The sequence below is a fragment of the Poecilia mexicana genome, unplaced genomic scaffold, assembly GCF_051168715.1.
Source record: "Poecilia mexicana isolate PSO_F unplaced genomic scaffold, ASM5116871v1 scaffold_20, whole genome shotgun sequence".
In the NCBI taxonomy this organism is placed as follows: domain Eukaryota; kingdom Metazoa; phylum Chordata; class Actinopteri; order Cyprinodontiformes; family Poeciliidae; genus Poecilia; species Poecilia mexicana.
In genome coordinates this window covers 13972685-13992237 of record NW_028263389.1, presented here as the reverse complement: position 1 = coordinate 13992237, position 19553 = coordinate 13972685, and the positions used below count along the sequence as shown (strand labels likewise).

The 19553-nt window shown below is 38.9% G+C and overlaps 1 protein-coding gene and 1 non-coding gene across 2 annotated transcripts in view; one reads left to right on the top strand and one right to left on the bottom strand.

Moving 5' to 3' along the window:
* Positions 1-19553, bottom strand: part of LOC106916593 (sodium/hydrogen exchanger 9-like) — an 83102-nt gene that overhangs the window by 17422 nt on the left and 46127 nt on the right. The window lies entirely within an intron of this gene.
* Positions 16268-16340, top strand: trnav-uac (transfer RNA valine (anticodon UAC)). The gene has a single exon. It is a non-coding gene; the product is annotated as a tRNA-Val (tRNA).

The window sequence follows — 19553 nt, the reverse complement described above, 5'->3', positions numbered from 1 at the left end:
TTTAGTTGGATACATATCTGGCTTTTTTGTGTTGTAAACACCCACTTCTTCCGCATCACACCAGGAAAATGTCAGTGGGGTAAAACCTTTGATAAATGACAAAACGGAGCAGAAATCTGCAAGACATGCTACACGGCTGCTGTGATTAGGCTGCAGAGGTGCAGTGTCGCGTCGGCTGCTCGGCTTGCACACTTTGACTGGAAATACAGTGACGCAGCAGCAGCAGCAGACTCTGAATGCCCAGTGAGCCACTTCTTGGGAAAACAACAGCATCGTCTTGCCTTTCATTCACCCCACTAATCCATGTGAACTCATTGGGCCGTGGGAGTAAAATGTCTCACAGCGCATAAATGGCTGCTGATGTTTGCTCCTACAGGTCAGCAGTTAACTCTAAGAGCCCAGTAGTGCTGCTCAGGACACTTTGAGAAATCCTACTGCTATTTATCACCGTGTGTCTGTGAGGCTTTTGAATGTGCTGACACAAAAGGCCTTTACCAGCAGCTCCCTGCAATAACCGCCCAGGAGGTTCTCATCAGAGCAACAAAGTGCTGCGACAACTTAAAGCTGTGCGCATTTAGGTCTTGGCTGCTCTCCCTCCACAGCCCAGCTCTCTCTCTCTCTCTCTCGCTATTTATTTAGAACAGACTTAAGATATTGCCTCTCAGATCATTATTCTTCATTATGTTGATGTAACTTAATTTTCAGTTTTGGTCCTGTATGCAGCGGAACTTGGATTATTTTGTGCTTTTCATATGTTCTGTTGTTTTCCATTATATGTCCTCCTGTCGCCTTCAAACTAGCATAGCTACAATACTTGCAATACGACACAGAAACAAGAAGGGCAAAAGTGAACAATTTTCAGTTGTTTTATTGAGACCTAAGACCTCTGCGTTCTCTACCTCCTTAAACATAAAACCTCTAAAAATTTTGCTTTTTAGTATGCAAGCCATATTCTAAAACTAACACTATACGTCCAACTGAACAGACCATTGCTATGTTCAAACATAGTGGGGGCGGCATAATGCTTTGGGGATGTTTTTCTTCTGATCAGAGCTGGTGGGAAGACAGATGGAAATACATAGATTGAGATTGTTAAAAGACTTGAGGCAGTGATAGGGATGGTGAAGCGCACAGACCTTTCAGAAGAATAGCCCCAACTCTATCGCCGGAAATACTTTAAAATGGTTTAGGTCAAGGCATGTTAATGTGATAAAATGGTCCAGGTAAAGTTCACACTTAAATCCAACGGAATATTGTGAGATTTGATCTTCTCATCAGATCTACTGAGCTTAAAATATATCTTGCAAAAGGAAGAATGGGCAAAGCATTCAGCTTGAAACTTCGAATAGACAAGCAGCTGTATTTGCAGCAAAATATGGTTCTTAAAAAGGCCACCTTTTTTTAGATTTTTATATGGAAAACATTTTGAAAATCATGAATACATTGTTTTTTTTTCATGTCTCATTCATTGTGCACTACTTTTTGTCCAGGATCTGTGACATAAAATCCAAATGAAATTCGCTGAAGTTCGGTGTTGTATTGTGACAAAATGTGAATAAATTCAAGAGGTATGCATACTTTTGCAATTCATTGTAGCTTCTTTTTTTTCTGCCCTTTTTTCCCCACCTGTTTTTACACCTATTTTGCAGCACCTGCTGTCTGCAGCAATTTGTCTCCCTTTTTATCTTCTCTACAACGACTTCTCCCCGATTACTCTTCCTGTTTTTACAACACCTCCTTTAAATTCTCTTCCTTAACACCTCCAACTCTCAGCTCCTGTTCTAATTATTCAGCCAACCCAGGGCTCCATTCTTCATTTTTTAAGAAAAGTAAGATTAAATCGAGTCGCACAAGTGTTTTGGCAAGTAGTCGCACGAGATTTGCGGCTCACAAGCGCAGTTATGTTGGCTCAGCTATGGAGCTGTTGTTTTTACTGCTTCTTTACGGCACAGTGCAAATCGCTGCAGGATGTGGCAGCCCGTGACAGGCCTGGGCAGCCTGCGATGCACATGACACAGCACCTTCGTCTGGCGGGACATATTCCGTGTCGACAGGCTGCGTCACCGAGCTGATGGAGAGAGGAACGGGCAGGTGAGGTGTGAGGGAAAGAGGGAAGACGCATCCAGAGTCGTGAGCACGACGGAGGATGATCGGTGATGACTTGACAGTGACAAGATGGGTTGATATAATGCCGGAGAATATGTGAGTAAAAGATTGAGCGGGAGACGGGCCAGAGCAGTTTGAGAAAGAGACGTGTAAGATACGGTGGCCGACAGGTGCAAATGCGCAGCAAAAGAGAAAACATGCAAACAAAAGAAAAGACACACGCACAAATTAAATGCGGCAAACAAAAAAGAAGACACCCCCGAATGAAATGCAGCAAACTAAAAAGAAGACACCCCCGAATGAAATGCAGCAAACAAAAAAGAAAACACCCTCGAATGAAATGCAGCAAACAAAAAAGAAAACGCCCCCGAATTAAATGCAGCAAACAAAAAAGAAAACACCCTCGAATGAAATGCAGCAAACAAAAAAGAAAACACCCCCGAATGAAATGCAGCAAACAAAAAAGAAAACACCCTCGAATGAAATGCAGCAAACAAAAAAGAAAACGCCCCCAAATTAAATGCAGCAAACAAAAAAGAAAACACCCTCGAATGAAATGCAGCAAACAAAAAAGAAAACACCCCCGAATGAAATGCAGCAAACAAAAAGTGTTGAAAACGGAAGTGCTCCAGACCACTAGGGGGAGTCTAACAAAAAATAGCTGTGTCCGAATTCAGGCTCTGCATCCTTTCAAGGGCCCTGAGAAACTGATCCTTCGAAGCATAGACATAATAAAAGAGTACACCTCCTCCCCCACGATTGGCTGCTCCGGCGCAAATACACTATGCTTTGCTCAACCAAAACAGCAGATGATGCCTTCAGCACTGCGGAATATTGTTGATCGGATCGACGGACTACTGACGTGAGGGCTCGACAGATTTTTCGCAAGTAAGATGGACATATTACTGTGTATTTTTGTGATTAGAATATTACTATACTGTATTTATGTCCACTGGCGAAATACCAGCTAATGCTAGCTATAGTGCTTGGTGTTCAGCCCCCGCTCTGACAGCTAACCGAGATTCCGTAAATCTTAAAATGTTTCAGTCATTCTCCAACATTTAGATTATCTGATACAAGAGCCTACTATAGAAATGAAACAATATTATAAAAATCATAACATTCACCAGCAAAGTTTACACAGATGACAATGGCTATTATTTAATTATTTAACTCAGTCAACGTAAGATAACTCGAAAATGTCCCGTTTTTGTTTTGAAGGTTTCCTACGACGTGAGGAAGAAGGGAGAGACAGATTCACTGCACAGCACGGATGAATCTCGTATCGGATTTTGTACCCAATCTCAGCTGCTGAATCACTCTTAAACCAGAACTCGTAGGCTGGAAAACATTATATATATATATATATATATATATATATATATATATATATATATATATATATATATATATATATATATATATATATGTGTGTGTGTGTGTGTGTGTGTGTGTGTGTGTGTGTGCGCATAATCATGCATAGCCTAATGTATATTATTCAGTATTAATGATTATTTATTTATGTTTGTATACTTATATAAGTATGTATTGATAAGACGAGAGCGGTCCATTAGGCGTCTGTCCTTTTATTATGTCTATGTGAGAAACGGCCCGATCTACAGAAGACGGATCCTTCGAAGGCCACGAATATGGACGACCAGAAGAGAGAAGCTGTAGCCTCCAGCTAGCTGCCTAGCCTCCATCTCGGCGTTATGTTGCTTAGCAACCGTGACAACGTGAAGCACAGAGCAGCGAAGGAAAAAAAAACGGACTCAGTTGTTTTTTACTCTTTATTGGGGCATGCCATTAGCAATGCATAAGGAGAGCAGTGACTGACCTGCGAAGCAGGTCAGTCACTGCCTCCATGCATTGCATGGCAGGCACCTATTGTTCTTCACCCAATAGAATGTCTCTTTATTCTATATTATTTATTATTCTTCCGTCACCGTTAATGCGGCTCGTACCGCTGCGTGCCCACCCACAAAAGTGGTATCAAAACGTGCGGCTCGGTGCCGAGATGTGAGCTATTATTTTTATTGGGGATCGGAGTTACGATGGCGACGTAAAAAGCGAAAAACGAGCAAAATTTCCAACTGCCGATCTTCGATGAATCTTAGAGTGTAACTGACACCAACTGCCGCTTTTTTAGAGTGAGAAAAAGAGTGGATTTTTGACCCCAAAATAATTTTGAAATCGCTCTCATGGGTGCAAAAATTGGTCTATCGGTATGAAAGTCGGTCATGACATTGATACGCATGCCTGCTCCGGTAAAATGTCTTCAAAATTTCTCTAGGGCTGACGGTTTTCTGTCAAGGTGCTTCAGAGCAAAATCAAGTGACAGGGTACCTTCAGGCACTCCACCATTCATTTTCAGACTTTTCTGAAAAATTTCTGAGCTCAGCGCACACCATTTTTCTCTCATCACTGCTATTACTGTGATTGAGCTACAGATATGAATCGCGGTAATAGATGAGATGAGAAATAGCCCTCTCATATGCTTCAAACGGTTTTTGGATCGGACTTACGGAACCCGAACGGGAAGCAGTCGTTCGGACTGCTTTTTCCATTAAAACTGACTGGGTGTCTCATAAAGATAGATAAGTCTGACACACACAGGGCACTTTCATCACTATAGCAACAGAATGCAGAGAGGGAGAACTGCTGGGGTTTGGACTACAAAGACTCTGTAGTTCTAAATATGGCGGAACACTTTAATACAGAGGGCAGAGCAGAAGGTCAGAACTACAACATGGCGGAACACTCAATTATTACAGAGGAGGCCTGAGCTGGCAGTTAGAACTACTTCCTGTTTTGGGCATTATACAGGTGGATTAACCAAACCACTGTTACACATTGGATTAGTGTGGTTATGAAAATTAAGTTTACTGAAAGTTTCAAAATAAAACTCTGAAAATTGCACTGACAAAAGTGCATCGCCGTAGGCGATGCAAAAATGAAAATCTTTTTTTTATGTTTTTTTTCTCAGGATAGTGAACTGCCTTGCGCAGCAAGGCAGTTCATTAACATTAGCATTTCATGGTTGTCTCAAAGATTGAAATCCTTCCCCAGCTTTCTGTCTCACACACACAGCAGTTGGCTGAGGGCCAATCGCTATAGCAACAGAATCCAGAGAAAGGCAAATCTGCTGGTTTGGACTACAAACCAGCAGCCATAACTGCCATAACTGTAGTTCTATCTATGGCCAAGACTCAGTTAAAACAGAGGCCTGAGCAGCATGTCAGAACTACAACATGGCGGAACACTCAATTATTACAGAGGAGGAGTTGGCTGGTATTATAAACAACTTGTGCTTTGAGCATTATATAACTGATTTAACCTGATCACTATTACACATGAAATTAGTGTGGCAATTTCAAATGAAGCTTATTGAAAATTTTCAAAATAAAAGCCTTGACAATTTTTACATCATGTAATTGCTCTTTTTACATACATTTCTGCAAAAAGTTCTGAGCTCAGCGCACACCATTTTTCTCTCATCACTGCAATTACTGTGAATGAGCTACAGATATGAATCGCGGTACTAAATGAGACGACAAATAGCCCTCTCATACGCTTCAAACGGTTTTCGAATACGTATCACGGTTCCCGAATGGAAAGGAGTTGTTCGGACAGCTTTTTGGAGTGAAACTGGCTGGCTCAAACACATAGAATTGTTTCTCCCCCTGTCTGGAGAAACACAGGGGGAGGCTTGATCACTATAGCAACAGAACACAGACAAAAGCCAAACTGCTCCTTAGGACTACAAAAACACCATCTTTGTAGTTCTAAACACGATGGAACACTTTACTACAGAGGCCTGAGCAGAAGGTCGGAAGGTCAACATGGTGGAACCCTCAATCATTACAAAGGAGGGCTGAGCTGGCAGTTAAGAAGTACATAATGGTGGAACTCTGACTTATTACAGAAAGAAGGTGAGCAGAATGTTATAACTACAGACAGGGCAGAATGTTCTGGGCATTATATATGAACTGGTTTAACCCAACCACTGTTAGACATGGGATTAGTGTGGCCATTTAAAATGAAGCTTACTGAAAATTTCAAAATAAAAGCCTGAATATTCCTCTCAGGCCTTTATTATGTTTTTCTCTCAGGTTAGTGCAGAGAGAACTACAGATTTAAATTGTGGTTCCATCGGAGACAAGAAATTGCCCTCTTATATGCTTCAAAAAGTTTTCGGATTGCTCTTATGGATGCTGAACAGTAAGCCGCTTTGATCAGAAAAACTAACTGCTTCAAAGAGTTGCTGCACTCCTCTCATGCTAGTGCAACGCCGTAGGCGTTGCAATAATATTAAGCTTTTTTCGCAGTTTTTTTCCTCAGGATAGTGAACTGCCTTGCGCAGCAAGGCAGTTCATTAACATTAGCACAAGATTGTGCACAACATTAGCACAAACTTTAGCATTTTACTGCCCCCACTAGTGCACTGCCTTGCGCAGCAAGGCAGTGCACATCCTAACATCCTACATGAATATTAGTCTTCACGCTAATATTAGCATTTTGGCTTATGCATTAATTTCAACATACTGAATGGTACAGGTGCAGTTTAGTCAACATGTTTCTGACTCACCACAGGTTATTGACTACATTGAAGCTTTCTTTAGCATTAATGCTAATTTTTTGCATTAGAACGCTTGATTAAAAACCGACGGGCACACTTTGGCATGCCCCTTAAAATTTCTGCGGAATTTTCTAGTTTCTGTATTATTCTTCACCTTTTGTAATAAAGGTTGTTCCATAGTAAAAAGAAAATCTGTCTGATTCTAAAATGTTTAATGTATACAAGGGATATTATTCATTTTCAAATACTCTCCAGATCTCAGGTAGTAAGACATTACAGTTAAATAAACTATGTTTGAAGGCTTAACTTTAATCAGTCAAACCCATTTGCTCAGGAATAAATTAAATATTTTACTTAACCAAAAGATTTTACTACTACCTAACTTAATATCTACATGGAGCGCCCGGCCAGCTGACAGCTTGCGAGTGAAGCTGGCTGTTAATGCAGCGGGAGAAGACATCTCCGAAAACGTCGGAGCAATATTGGAAGTAGGTGATTTATTAATGAACCGAGCAGATATTTCAGATCTATACATCTACATTCTCGCCTAAAAACATTGTAAAAAATAATTTTGTGTAATTTTAAGTGTAATACAGCAAAAATTATTTTGTCGCCATTGCTGCTTTTCTGAACACCCGCTTTAAAGGATGCAGAGCCTGAATTCGGACACAGCTATTTTTTGTTAGACTCCCCCTAGTGGTCTGGAGCACTTCCGTTTTCAACACCTTTTGTTTGCTGCATTTCATTCGGGGGTGTCTTCTTTTTTGTTTGCTGCATTTGATTCGGGGGTGTCTTCTTTTTTGTTTGCTGCATTTGATTCGGGGGGCTCCGTAGTTTTCTTTTTTGTTTGCTGCATTTGATTCGGGGGTGTTTTCTTTTTTGTTTGATGCATTTGATTCGGGGGTGTTTTCTTTTTTGTTTGCTGCATTTGATTCGGGGGTGTTTTCTTTTTTGTTTGCTGCATTTGATTCGGGGGTGTTTTCTTTTTTGTTTGCTGCATTTGATTCGGGGGTGTTTTCTTTTTTGTTTGCTGCATTTGATTCGGGGGTGTTTTCTTTTTTGTTTGCTGCATTTAATTCGGGGGTGTTTTCTTTTTTGTTTGCTGCATTTGATTCGGGGGTGTTTTCTTTTTTGTTTGCTGCATTTGATTCGGGGGTGTTTTCTTTTTTGTTTGCTGCATCTAATTCGGGGGTGTTTTCTTTTTTGTTTGCTGCATTTGATTCGGGGGTGTTTTCTTTTTTGTTTGCTGCATTTAATTCGGGGGTGTGTCTTTTCTTTTGTTTGCATGTTTTCTCTTTTGCTGCGCATTTGCACCTGTCGGCCACCGTAGTAAGAGGATACGAGAGAGCTGCGTTCTTTTCCAGAACCAAGGTGTAGCAAAGACAAGGAAGGGAGTATTTCTGTGTGGAGAGGCTGCTTTGTGACTTGTAGAAAAATATTTAGTGGTACGTCTGTCTCCTACCACAGCCTTGCTTTTTACTATCAATGCCCCTCTTGTGCTCTGCAGCCATTGTTTTATATTCATTCAGCCCAAGCTCCTCAACTCTTCTCCAATTCAGAAGAATAAATCTGAAATCTTGTCACATTGGCTTAAATATTTATAGAACTTCAAATTCGATGCATTTTCTTATCATTTTAAGATGACAAGTTTCAATATTTCTATCTGATTAACAGAAAATATACAAAATAATTGCAAAGGTTATAACATATTTAAAAAAATAAAAAATAACATTTACAAATAAAAATCTTTGATGTGCAGTGTCCATTTGTTTTCAAGCTTCTTTACTTTGATCCGAGTAGAAACCACTGCAGATGTCAACACTTCTGGTGGTGGCAGCATTATGCTGTGGGGAAAGCTTTTCTTCAGCAGAGACAGGGAAGCTGAAGAAAGTTGATGGAAGGAGTAATGTCGCTAAATCATGCTAAGAAAAAAAAGTTTTCCAACTGGGAGCGTGAGGTTCACTTTCCATCAAGACCACGACTGTCAAAAACGTACTCACGTTTCAGAATGGCTCAGTAAAAGTTCAAGAAAGCTGTGGCAACTCTTGAAAATGGATTTTCAAAGAACACTCTCCAGCAAAATGTTGGTACTGTTATATTTTTACTGTATTTATCCAGAGATTAAATTACACATAAATGGACTCTATTTCCTAATTAGGTGACTTCTGAAGGTTGAAATGGATTTTATTTAAAGGTATCAGGATAAGGGGGGGCTGAATGCCTGCCACAATTTTCCAATTTAAAATCTTTTGAAAATAAAGCGTCCCTTTGTTTACACTATGGATTACATTCTGCTGGCGTGTCCTCTGCCATTTCAATAAAATCTAACAGTACTGGTGGACGAACAAAGTACTGGAAATTTGGCAACGACAAACAAACAATGAGAAGACGAAATAAAGTGCACGAGAGACGGAAACACGAGAAACTTTGCATAGATGCGTATCAATTTCAGGAAATAGAGAACAATAAAGATCGGCCCAGTTGCCACAGCATGATGTGAAGCCCTGATTGTCCCGCCTGGCTCCCAAAATAAGGTCGAGCTCTCCATTCTGCTGGGAAAGCACACCCAACACAAATAACACCCCACTCAAAGAGAAGCGCACAATAGCTGTAAGTTGATCTCCTGCAATCTGGCTAAAACTGTGGGACTGAAATGTGCAATGAATCCAACAGAAAAGTCCCTGCTCCTCCTTCTGAGCTCCTGTGTGCTGATAAAATCTGGACCGTCTGCCTCAGAGGTCAGTTGTGACTCAAGCACTCCTTGACTCACTGTGGCACGTCACAGCACTTTGCGCACGGCCTTCGCTTGCGAGCCATCCGCTTGCTTTTTCGTCACGATTTCAAGGAATACCTTAATAGTTCCAGTACCTTATTTTGTTTACCTCATTTTTGCCAAACAAAATCAGGCATGCAAGAACATCCATGCTTGCAAGTTAACACTTCTATTATGCAGGATGAACAGGGATGTTTGTTATAAGATGTGTGTGTATGTGTGAATGTGTGCTTGTGTCTCCGTGGCGCCATCAGTCCATCTGACACTGGTGGAGATGATAAAGCCAAGCTGTTTGTGTTCACATAATGAACACGAAGAAGAGCTCATAACTTTACTGTAACATATTTAAACGGCCCCTCTGTTTCTGTCAGAGTGGGTGAGACGAAAAAGAGGAATTTAAAGAGGAGTGGGTGAAGTTAAAGATACAAACAAAGGAGGCTCACAGGCAATGTGTTGAGGTTTTTTGTTGTTGTTTTTTTTCCAACACATAGTTTAGACCAAAGAAAGCTGTAAGTCATCATTGGAGTTTCCTGTTCCCGACTCCCACTGGGCTGCTTTTTCCCTCTGGAGACGCTAAGAACACACTCGATGGTGTACAAAGCGCCTCGCCAGGAACTGGAACGAGCAACAACACATTTACAGCCCAGTGCAACATATACAAAGAAAATACTGTGTTAAAAACACAAATCAAAATGGACATTTTAATCACTTAACTGTTACAGATCATATCTGCTTGGACACATAGGTAAAAAAACATATCACCTTTTCATTGGATACATTTTCATGGGCTTCCGTCTCTGATTCTAAGAATAGATTTCACGTCTCCGTCGGAAAATCGAGTGTTTTGAGAAACAAAATGTTAACATGCATGAGGATCACTTGGGCCTCTCATGTTGCGATTTTAAACAATATTCAAACATAAAACAAAGAACAATGTAAGATAGGTTTCCATCTTTGTTTCGTCAGCTTTAAAAAAAAAAAAAAAAAAAAGAACTGCTGCTCATACATGACCAGATCCAAGCCTGCTTTATTTGGGTCAGTCTGCAGAAACGGCAGATGAGAATCCCACTGCCTCTGAAGCTTTAACCTCAATTCCGCATGACTTGAGCTGGTGTAAAAATAAAATTGGCAGAGTACAGCAGTGTTTCTCTGTGTGTGCACTGGTGCAGGTTATCAGATGCATGAATGTGACTGATATCGGCAGGCTGTGGAAATTATGTACATTACAGCATGGTTCATTATCCTCTTTATTTGCTTTTTTGGCATGCTGACGAACAAACACCCACTCAACAGATGTCCAAATGTTTGGACATTACTTCTTTTGTTAGGACTGTTAGGACCTCCGGGGTAATAATGAACAAAAATTGCACTGAATGTAATCAGGAAAGCTTTTCATGCTTTGGAAATAAGACAGACACAAAATGACATTGGTTGTTTTAAACATACTTGTGTGACAAGTGCGTGGATTATACGCTGCTGGATTTGAACAGGTCTCGTCTTGTAAAGTATGCAGACATGATATTTGTTGTAAACTTGGTGTACAAGTCAACTGTGAATACAGATGCCAAGGCAGATAGCTAGTAAGCTAGGTGGCTAGATAGCAACAAAATATAGACAGAGACAGAAAAATAAATAAATACATATAAACAGTGCCTTTCATAACAGAAATGATCAGTGGTAGTATTCAATGCCTGATTCATCCATTCCAAAACCAATTTGGACGTACAGTTCAGGACCAATTTATTTATGTCCTGAGAAGATTTAGTTTAAAAATAATATTTCAATTTTACTAACGTGTTTCTTCTGATTAGATTAAGAGTTTTGAATGACTTGGTTAGATGCCCAACATAAATCTGACAGGATATATGAGGAGGGTTACGAACCTGAAAGACGTGGAGCCCATTGGCAAAGATAAATTACCAAAATATCAGTGGAAACATGTTGCACGGCAGTTATTAGAAGAGAGTGACTGCTTTTGAGCCAGCTTACGCTTTTTCATTGATTAATTACATAATTATAATTTAAAACTTAATACCATCATTGGCAGCTACAAAAATTAGAATTATTGTCTGTGCCTTGCTAAAAGCAATTTAACCAAATATCCCAAGGCTAAGATTAACACAGAACTCATGCCAATGTTGAGTGCACGAAAACTTCTGACCGGCTCCTTGGATAATTGCTATTTTAAGAGTGAAAAATGGTGCCATCAGTAAAAAACTTTGCATTACTTATATATAAGCAAAACCTAAAGGACCCTGGAAAATGTGCAGCAGAACAATACGACTTATGTTTCTAAACTAAATATAACAAAACCACAGCCAGCGGTGGGCATCCAGGATCTTTTTGTCAAGAGTTTAAACAAAGGGAAACAAAAGGCAATGTTCTGCTCAAGATGTTCATTTAAAGCGTACAAATTGGCTTTGTGTCTTATTTAAAAAAATACAAGTAAATCAAGAGGTGTGGGAAGGTTTTGGATTTGCTGCTATTATCTAAACCTAATCTAAACTGGCAGAGTTAAAACATTACTACATCTATAAGGATTAAGTGCAGCCATTAAACTTAAATGACAAGACTTTAATTAATTAAGAGTTAGAAATTCTATGAAATAAAATTTACAGCAATGTGTTCTTTCACATGGATTTCTTTGAAATGTTTTTTTTTTTATTTATTTTATGCAAGACTGTGTGAAGTGAGATTAAAACGTACACCAACATTTTCCGACACTTCCTGTGCTGATTAATCAGCCCCTGATCCATGCTGCCGTTCGATCGGGAACGGAAGTTCGAAACACAGCAGCTATTGCTTCGCCTCGTTCTCCAATTCTGCTCCGTGTGACATTTCTCACATATTTTAACACTGTCTGAGATGCTGAATACATAATATGTCCCTGCAATGTGGGAGCTGACAACTATCAGTGTTTCAGATCTTGTCACTTCACTAGGAAGGAATTGTTTAGATTTCAGAGCCAAGGACAGTCGGGGAGATGAGGTGAGGATTGCCAAATCTATTGCTATGACACAGAGTTCATTTGCCAGTGTGCCGTTCACCTGGATTCCTCAACGTGACACAAGGAAACAGAGTAAATTTAGTGTAGTGGTGTCATCTAAGGCATGGGAGGATATGACAAGGCGACAATTGTCTACACAAAAGGAAAATACTTCCACAATGGTAGTTGTAGAAAAAAATGAGTCTTTTTCAATAAAAATTATGCTTTTTGTTACAAAATTCTCAGTCACAGTATCCTACAAACTTATTTACTCATCTAAAGCTTTTCAATTATTTCTCACATTACAACAAGTATCGATGTATATTGATGTAAATTTATTTGATAAGTCGACACAAAGTACATTCGGTTATGAAATCGATGGAAAATATGATAAAAAAAAACATTTTACAAATAAAGACTAAAATTAATTCAGCCCTTTTTATATATTCAGAAGTCATCTCATCCGTAAAGACTCCCCTTGTGTGTAATTTAATCTCAGTATCATTCCGGCAGTTCTGTGAAGGTCTCTGTTTGTTAGAGAAGTAGAAAAACAGCATCATGAAGACCAATAGACAAAGCAAGTTTAATTTCTTAAACAATGTCCAAATGTTTAAACATGTCATGTACCACTGTTAAATGTATCTGCCAAAAATGTAATGTAAAAGTAAAGTTTATTGAAAAAGCAAATTTCTAAGGTTAAAAGTAGAGGTGGGCATTTATCGTATTGTTTGCCATGTATGCATACCATATGAAGAACTTATAATGATAAGAATTTTCATTGCCTCAAAAATTTTAAATTAATATTAAATAAGAAAAAAAAACTTACAGTATCATCAGTAATGTTATTTTTACCATTTTCTCCCAAATTTGAAAATATGAAATGCGGTTACTGTCTGCATTTTACTGATATAAATCACACTTCTTAAAGTGGTGTCCTGAAAAAGCCTATTTTAAAAAGGGAGATGATTTTCAAAAACAGCACGTCTGTGGTGCTATGAATGCTGTACCCGGGAGTCACAGCCACACTGTTACCTAAAAAAGGATTTGATTTGTGGTAATCACAAAGGTACCACAGAATATTGCGATAAAAGTCTGTACTCTTCACCCCTGACTCAAAATCACTGACAGGATTAAAAAACAAGCGATAACTAAATAAATATAAATATAAATAAAAAGATTCACACTAACACTATTACTACAGACTTGATAGAAAAATGGATGGATCTAAAGATGTGGCAGTTCTAAAGATTTTAGTCTAGAGACACATAAAAAGACTTAAGATGTAACTGAAATGAAAGGTGGTTATAAAAAGCATCAATTCAGAAGGGCCCAGTGCTTATAAACACCACATTTTCTAGATGAATATAATGTAAAGGTTTGCATATTTTTTTTTCTTTTTGTTTGCAGTTATGTGCTTCTTTGTGTTGGTCTCTTGAGTTAAATTCCAAATAAAACCTGCTGAAATTTGTGGCTCCAATGTGACAAAAGCTGGGAAGGCTCTGCAATAGCTTTAGTTTTACCTAATGTAACCTAGTTAAGTTTACCAAAACCCTGATTAGTGGGATGGAAATGAAACAACCTATTACAAACATTATAGTGATTATTTGAGCATACTCTACAAGTAATTCTATAATACAAAGGTGAGAGAAGTCATAGTATTTGTTTGTTTTAGCATCATTCGTCAATGTGTCATTCATCACAAAGGGCGACGAATGACTTTGCAAAACGATTATCTCACACGTCTGGTAAGGACACACCCTGGATGAAACTTGTTTAATGATTGTTTAAGACTCTCAGAAACTTCATCAAAGCAAAACAATTATTTCCCATTGCATCCCTGCTTTCTGGTGCGAGTCAAGTAAAAACCCCACAAGCCTGAGTCACTTTAATGCAGGGTGTTGCCTTTTAGCAACAAGCTTCAACTTGTTACTAAATGAGTTGGCTCTTAGCAGTTGTTTGCAATTAAAGTTAGTTTTATTATGCACTTTTAACGTTGTGGGACAGATTAAGTCCTTAGTTTCCATAGTACAACTTCCAGTGTATTTGCTGCCAAAAGCTGCCACTGCAGGCAGTTTCAGGTCAGGATAGAAAGATATATCCAGCATAATTTATGTCAGTTGAGCCTCATCATTCCACTCAGAGATATGAAGTTTTCCTCATGGCTTCACAGGAGGTGATAATGCACTGGTTTGCAAAGTGTCTCCTCAGAAGAGAAGCCACGCAATGTTTTTGTCCTTGTGGTCCCTGGGGGAGGGAATTACAAGACTTGCGTTTTTTCTTGTTGTGCCTGTAATCTGACTTATTTTCTTTAACTACTGTTTTTAAAGCACCAGCCTTTGTTTGAGAGTATTATTGTCAAGAATAAAACAAAAATTGGAAACAGAAAGTAGATGGACCCTTGTTTTTAGGTCACAATTGCTATGTTTTGAGTGGCACTTAAAGTTAAGTAGTGTTGATAGGGGTGGTATAAATAGTTGGACGTCACTGATGTTTAATTTAAAGAAAATATTTTACTTTAAATTACTTTTTTTTATGAAAGTAGAAGACTGTATCTGCTTTTTGCCAAACATACTGTATAGCACATGTGTCAAACTCAAGGCCCGCGGGCCACATGTGCGTGGTTTCGCTTCTCCGAAACGGACAGATGTTACGTCTGCAGCTCCTCCAGAGCGCCGCTCTCCTGGGTAACGTGCACCCAGAAGGCTCCATTTGTTAAATCCGCTGGATGAGTTACTTCCAGCGGTTTTTAAGTCTTCGCAGTCCGCAGTGGGTTGAGCAGCGGACTGCGCATGTTACAGTCTAATTAACTTTTGCATCGTCATTTATTTCCTCAAGATAAACTGCCGGCTCCTCAAATGGATTAACACAACGTTGCATTCTCTTTAGTTTTCTCTGGTCTGTAATGGAGACTTGAATTTAATGCGTCATTTCAACCAAAGGTTTGTAATGCGCTTAAAAAATAAAAATTGATTTTATTTTTTTAGCTGTGACTCTGTAGAACCAATTTGAACTGTTGATTTTATTTTTGAACCATTTTTTATTTTGAATTGTTGATTTTATTTTTGAACCCTTATTTATTGTAAAGTGTTGATTGTATTTTTGAACCCTTATTTATTTTGAAGTGTTGATTTTATTTTTGAAACCTTGTTTATTTTGAAGTGTTGATTTTATTTTTGAACCCTTTATTTTGAAGTGTTGATTGTCTGAAAGACCTTAGATATGAATTGCCCCATATGGGGATTGAACTGATGACCTCAGCATTACCAGCACTGTGCTCTAATCTGCTGAGCTAACTCACCTACCTTACAAACTGTTGAGTTTCCATGGATTTAAGAAGAACTTACATGATCTTACCACAATGAAAATTTGATAAAGGTGCTTATATTCTTTTTCAAAACATACATATTTTATTTTCCAGAGATTTTGTATTTTGAAGTGTTGATTGTATTTTTGAACCATTATTTATTTTTGAAGTGTTGATTGTATTTCACAGATATTTTTTATTTTAATGTGTTAATTTTATTTTTGAACCATTTTTTATTTGTAAGTATTGATTTTATTTTATAGCCATTTAGTCAAGTTTCTGTAGAACCATTTGTCTCTGCTAATGACATCTTCAATACAATTTTTTGATCCCAGGCTTAGTTTATGGACTGTAATGTGAAATTAGGCACAAGTATAAGTCTGACAGTTTGTTCACCAAGTTACTGTGCTCTCTGAGAGGATCTGTGGTATAAATATTTGACATTGTTCCATGCCCATCGTTGATGTTAGTCTCTAACAAAATGTGGATCATCTACCAGGAACACTACAAAGAGCATGAGTTTCTGTAGTGTAGTGGTTATCACATTTGCTTTACACGCAAAAGGTCTCTGGTTCAAAACCAGACAGAAACAGATTTTGCATGTTCTATTCATTACAGGTGTTTACTAAAGGTCAACAAGGGTTCTGTGGTGTCATGGTCTGTACTCTGAATCCAGGCACCTGAGTGCAAGCCTCAGTTGAAATTTTCATGCGCTGCATCTAACATCATCAACTTTGGAACCTCAAACTGAAACAAAGCAGAGAAGTTCAGTTCCTGTAGTGTAGTGGTTATCATGTTTGCTTTACACGCAAAAGGTCTCTGGTTCGAAACCAGACAGAAATGGTTTTTGTAGGTTATGCATCTCTTGGGGTGCAGTGAGACAACAAGAGCCTTCCTCTTTCGTGATGGTTCATTTGCCAATTGACTTCAATGTAGGCTTCTTTGAAATCAACGCTACTTTACTTCAATTACCAATTGGCAGTTCAATGGTGTAATGCACATGTGTCAAACTCAAGGCCCGGGGGCCACATGTGGACCCCCAGTATTTTATAGGCCATGGAAACTCAAATGCAATATTTAAAACTTCAATACATAAAATCAGTTATTTAACAATATGAGGTGGTGCTTAATTTATTTTTAACATTGTATTTTCATACATTTATGCTAGGGCTGCCCAAGTCTAGTTTTCCAGAGCTACCATCTGCAACTTTAGATGCATTCCTTCTCTAACACACCTGGACCATTGACTCATTATAAGCCTCTACAGAACTGAATGAGGGAAGTCAACCTTTTGTCTGGGGTGTTTTAGCAGGGATGCACTCCTGATTTGTACCGTCAATGTGGCCCGTTGAGGGGGGCCAATATGCTGAAGTGGCCCTCAGTGAAATTGAGTTTGACAACCCTGCTGTATAGTATGGTTAAATATGCCTACTTTTGGCACATTTGTCCAAAGGAAATTGCTACACTTGATTCATGGTTCATTCAAATACAATGTTGCAAACCAAAGTTGTCTTGCCATATTTATATTGAGTATTTTTTTTCTGTCATTAACTTTGATGTTTAGCATGATAAAATTGTCTAATTTGCCACAATCAAGTAAAAAACATTAGCTACCGAGATGCCTGTGTTGCTCCCTGATTGCTGATTTTGAGCTTTGATAGGAGGATTATGAACCAAATATCTTCCACCTGCTCACTCCTCTGCAGCCTCATCACTCCCTCTCTTTCTTTTTTTTCTACTGCAGCTGCTGTGGGGGAGATTGTTCTCTATATGTAGGTGCTGATGAAATTTTGAGGGTGAGTACTGAATTATTTAAGGGGAGGATTATGAAAGCAGCTTTTCTAGTGTGTTGCTGGTGGATATGAATCGATGAGTCCTCCCCAACTCCCTACAGCCAGTATCAGCATCTGCCTGCCCCCCCGCACCCCCCGCCCCTCCAACTCTCTCTCTTTTTCACTCTCCTTGAAAACCCAGAACCTCTGAACAGAAGTCCAGACACATGGCCAGGGGACACAGCAGTCTGGGTAGCCAGATGCTCGAGGCATGATGAAATGCAGGACATGTGAAAACCAACAGGAAAGCGATGGGATTGTTTATCGGTGTGTGTTGAAGGGTCTAGGTTCAGACTGACCACAGAAACAGATGGCAGGAAAAAAACAAAACAAAAAAAAAAACAAAAAAAAAAAAACTCGGCTGCCAAATCTGTTGTTCTTCTCCTCTGATTCTGCCAGGCAGGGATTGGGTGGGGGGGTCTTACAGTCCAAGTCAGACCATAGACAAAGATGTAGAGCAAGCATGTGCTGAAAGCTACATTTCTGTGGGTCTCGCTGTAACCTTCAGCAATAGACCAGTTACATAACAGCTGCCTTCCATCACAAGCCTGTGCAAGGTTTGATTGCACAGGCTTGAGTTTTGCAGCGGCAAAGCTCAGAAGGCTGAATTAATAACTGCGCTGCAGCACTCGATCTCTTGTTTTATTTGATTGTCTCAGCGAGTGAGTATGCATGTATTTCAGTTTCCGTTTAAGGATACTTCTTAATGCTGAACAGATTTTGCTGAACAGTGTGTGTTTTTTTGGTCAGCTTTATAGTCAGTACTAACATTTTCCAAGAGATTTGGAAAATGGTCTTGAATGTTTTCATTCAAGACCAGGCAGACAGAGAAAAAGAATACACCGGTATTTCAGCTTTCTGTTGATAGAATAAGGAGGGCCACTATACAGAGAAATCAGTCTGTTTGGGTGTGTGCTTACATGCTCCTCTCTTCCCAAAAGTGAGCAGAATCTCATCAATAAGCAGTAAGTTGTGCAACACTGGAATACATTTTTTTCTTCAAGAATCAAGGAGCAGTTCAATTTTGATTACAGATGAAAAGGGTAATCAGCTGCTGACCAACATTAGCTTGCTCTGCCTGACCAGTAACTGCCTGATCAAAATTCTTACAAAAATCCCTGGGCCAGGTTTAGCTTTAGCTTTTACTTTTGCCTCAACCACCATCTTGTTCACTCTGGGTAATGGTCATATACATGTTGCTATGGGCTTTCATATGCTAAGTCAAATTAAAACTCTGGGGAAACATAAGTTATTGAATTACTACTTAGAAAATCTTTGAAATGCTGATTAACTTATAAAGGTCAAGTACAAAAAAAAATGCTTTAGTTTACATTACATTGAAATATATATTTACATATATGCTTAATATTTGCATTACACTGAACTAAAACAAAAAAAGACAAAGACAAAAATAATTCTTTACAATTAAAAAAAGAGTCAAAACTACTTCATAAATCTTATGGCATTAATTAGTTTAAAGGAGTGGAAGCTTGTGACATCCATTTATATTCATCTAGTATTGTAATGTTTTATTGAAGAGATTAATAAATTATCTACTGAAGTAAAAAAAAAAAAAAAATTCATAATTTATCAAAGTGCAGACCAAAACTGTAAAAGTCTGTATTTATGCCCCTAGAGCAGGGGTGTCAAACTCAATTTCACCGAGGGCCACTTCAGCATATTGGCCACCCTCAACGGGCCACATTGACGGTACAAATCAGGAGTGCCCAGGTGCAGTCCTCTAGACTGCAACTTTTAGATGCATCCCTGCTAAAACACACCCCAGACAAAAGGTTGACTTCCCTCATTAGCAGCAACTCAGTTCTGTAGAGCCTTATGATGAGTAAATGATCCAGGTGTGTTAGAGAAGGAACGCATCTAAAGTTGCAGATGGTAGCTCTGGAAAACTAGACTTGGGCACCCCTAGTATAAAATGTATGAAAATACAATGTTAAAAATAAATTGAACACCTC